This window comes from Balaenoptera musculus, chromosome 13, assembly GCF_009873245.2.
Source record: "Balaenoptera musculus isolate JJ_BM4_2016_0621 chromosome 13, mBalMus1.pri.v3, whole genome shotgun sequence".
NCBI lineage: Eukaryota > Metazoa > Chordata > Mammalia > Artiodactyla > Balaenopteridae > Balaenoptera > Balaenoptera musculus.
In genome coordinates this window covers 59,305,355-59,309,253 of record NC_045797.1, presented here as the reverse complement: position 1 = coordinate 59,309,253, position 3,899 = coordinate 59,305,355, and the positions used below count along the sequence as shown (strand labels likewise).

Sequence of the window (3,899 nt, the reverse complement as noted above, 5' to 3'; positions counted from 1 at the left end):
TAGGATCAGAGTTAATTTTCTTGGTGTGAGTAGCCAGGATGGGAGAGGAAGTCTAAAGTGGATGGTGTTTCACTCTTAGGCATATACACCCAAAGGAACTGAAGGCAGGGACTCGAGCAGACACTTGTGCACCAATGTTCACAGCAGCATTATTCACAACAGCCAAAAGTTGGAAACAATCCCAGTGCCCATCAACAGATGAATAGATAAACAGACTGTGGCATGTACACACAATGAATAGCATTCAGCCGTAAAAGAGAATGAAGTTCTGACACATGCTACAACATGAATGAACCTTGAAAACATTAAGCTAAGTGAAATAAGCCAGACACAAAAGGACAAATACTATATGATTCAACTTATATGAAATATCTAGAAAAGGCAAATTCATAGAGACAGAAAGGAGATTAGAGGTTACCTGGGGCTGGGGAGGAGGGCGGGAATGAGGAGTTATTGTTAATGGTCACAGAGTTTCGGTTTAGGATGATGAAAACATTTTGAAAACAGTGGTGACGGTTGCACAGCATATGAATGTAATCAATGCCACTGCATTGTACACTTAAAAATGGTTAAAAGGGCAAATTTTATGTTATATGCTTTACCACAAATTTTAAAAGTTAATATTGTAATATATCAAAAACCATTGGATTGTACTTTAAATGGGTGAGTTGTATAATATATGAATTACATCTCAATAAAACTTTTTTAAAATAGATGATGTTTACTATAATTGTTTATTCTAAAGCAAATTCAAAGAGCTATATAGGGCTTCCCTGATGGCGCAGTGGTTGAGAGTCTGCCTGCCAATGCAGGGGACACGGGTTCGAGCCCTGGTCTGGGAAGATCCCACATGCCGCAGAGCAACTAGGCCCGTGAGCCACAATTACTGAGCTTGCGCGTCTGGAGCCTGTGCTCCACAACAAAAGAGGCCGTGATAGTGAGAGGCCCGCGCACCGCGATGAAGAGTGGCCCCCGCTTGCCGCAACTGGAGAAAGCCCTTGCACAGAAACGAAGACCCAACACGGCCAAAAATAAATAAATAAATAAATAAATAAACCCAAAGTTTAAAAAAAAAAAGCTTACACTTAAAAAAAAAAAAAGGTCTAAGTTATTGAATAATTTAAAAAAAAAAAAAAGAGCTATATAAAGTCAAAGACCAAAATAAAAAGAAACCAATCCATAATTGGACAAGAGATGTGAATTTTCAGGTACAGTTTCCCTCTGGACTTTCCTCCCCCTGGCACCCAGAGCCAGTCTGCAAGGCTGTCGTCTCAGGAATCTGGATTTGTTGCAGACAGTGTTTTTCCAGGATCTCTGTCACTTCATCTGGCAGCTGAAGACCACCCACCCCAGGGTAGGGCAGGCCGGATTAACACCATGCTGTTGGTGTTAATCTGGCTCGTGCCTTTGGAGCAGAGAAGGGCTAATCCTTGGAGAGGCTGGCTTCTGGGTATGGGTGGGGCTTGGGGTCAGGACCAGAGGAAGTGCTCGCTCCCAACAGGATTTGGAGTCAGCTGGGCTGGCTGTGGAGCATTTGCCCTGGGATGTAAGAACGTTCATGTTTTACAGGTCTACAGCACTTCTCTCGATTAACATTAGGATCTACACCATCACATCCATAACCATAGACCTCGGGTCCTGGGGCAGACACTTTTCTCATAGTGTTCATACCGTTAAGTTGATCTAACATAAGTAATTAATTAGGGAACTCGATCAGCATCATACAGAAGCCATAACCCAGATGCCTAGAAGGGCCAGGCAGGAAACCTAGGTGAATGAAGCAAGCTCCAGGGGACTGTGGCCAACAGGCCAGGGCCAGGGACAGCTGTGGGGTTAGCTGCTGGTTCCAGCCAACTGCTACTATGGGGGGAAAGTAGATCTTGGGTCTTCAAAAGAAGTCAGAATAAGGTTTTTAGGTGAAATTTCTTAATATTTATCTCATTGTTGATAACTATCTCAATTTTTCAAAACAAGAAAATTAAAGCCACCTTCCAGGCCTAATAATACATGTCTATAGCCTGGATATAGCCTATGACCTGCTGGTTTTTGGCATCTGTTTATAATATAGTCACAGGGATCAAGAAGTGGCACTGTGCTTGTAGTAAGAAAACCAATAACTATACACGGGCCAAAGGAGAATCCAGTACTCTGACAGGCTGCCTGCTTTAATTTACTACTGATAGATAAAAATTGTGCTGCAATGTATTTTGATTTTGGGGATATATTTAACCATCTTGCTTCAATTTCGTATTGATTATCCTAACAGTGGTTGTAATGAGGATGGTCAAAGGGCCCATTGGTTTGGGTTCAAGACCACATGAGGATTCTCAGGAAATCAGCATCAGGTAACCACTCGACAGAGTGAGCACCCCTTGGGAATCACAGCCAGGACCACTGACCCCCTTGCCCATCCCAGGAATGCATCTTGGGGGCAGGTCAAGAGCTTCAGCTTCAGATAGATATGGTCACTTGTCTAACCTCAGAGCCACAGCTTCCTGGACTATGAAACAAGAACACCAATGCCTAAAGAGTCTTGGGAGGATTAAATGAGATGTTTACAGGTATGTAAAGCATTAGGCCTCTTCCCAGCAAATGCTGAACCTGTCCCATCTCTCCCTACACAGCTTCACCATGCTTTGTACTTGCTTACCAGGGTTAACCTAAACACACAGCTCTCTTTGCTGCATCTACAGCAAGAATGAAGACCATTCTCAGCAATTAGACTGTCAACATTCCAGAAAATATCGACTTCACTCTGAAGGGAAGCACAGCTATTGTGAAGGACCCCAGCGGAAACCTGCAGAGGGACTTCAGTGACATAAATGTAGAACTCAGTCTCCTTGGAAAGAAAAAGAAGCAGCTCCAGGTTGACAAACAGTAGGGAACTAGAAAGGGACTGGCTATTGTTCGCACTCTGTAGCCATGAACAGAACACGATCAAGGATGCTACCCTGGGCTTTCGTTACAAGGTGAGGTCTGTGTACACTCACTTCCCCATCAACGTTATTTCCAAAATTTCTTGGGAACAAAATATCAATACGTCCACAGGGCTCAGATAAGGCCAGGCGTTGCTTGTTCAGTTCTCAAGGCCATAAAGATGAGTTAATTCTTGAAGGAAACAACATTGAACTTGCATCAAACTCAGCTGCATTGATTCAGCAAGCCATGGCTGTTAAAAACAAAAATACCAGAAAAATTTTGGATAGCATCTATGTGTCTGAAAAAGGAGCCGTTCAGCAGGCTGATTAATACTATCTAAGTTGTCCGACTACAGAGACAACAAGATGCCGGATGACTCCTTAGGCCTATCTGTGATATGTTAAAGATGAAAGAGAAGCCCTGTATTGAAAAGTATTATCTGGATAGATAGATTTGTGGTGCCTGCCAAACCTCAGCTCCGTATTTAATGGTTGATCCTCTTCTTCTTGAAAACAGATTCTTTTTTTAGATAAATTATATAAGGTCTCAACATAGTAATGGTTATTGGTATTCTTTGTCTTTTAACAAGGAGGACAGGGATGCAATGTTGGGGCCCAACATGGACAGTTGTGGGCAAGTGGGCAAACAGGGCCACCAGGCCAGATGAAAAGGCTCAGGGGACCTTTTAATGCCCGAGAACCAAGGCTTCCATCTTGGTCTCTCAAAACTAGCCAGTCAGCCCTTTCCCCAGAAAGGACCTTCTAGCCCTTGTCCTCTAGACAAGACCTTCTAACCTCTGTCCTCTAGAGGGAAAGAAAGGAAGAAAAATAATGTCTGTTGAGCATCATTTGCTTTTCTTCTTCCTTTCAACTCCTTCCTCAAATGCATCCCCCCCCCCCACTAGGAAACGGCCATCAAATCCTGTTAATTCTTCTTTTGAAAGACCACTACTCTCAGGCTTCCCTGGTGGCACAGTGGTT

General features: G+C 43.3%; 1 pseudogene; it reads left to right on the top strand.

The window, feature by feature from the left end:
• The first annotated feature begins 2,698 nt into the window (after positions 1 to 2,698).
• On the top strand, positions 2,699 to 3,249 carry LOC118906262 (annotated as a pseudogene).
• The last annotated feature ends 650 nt before the right edge of the window (positions 3,250 to 3,899 follow it).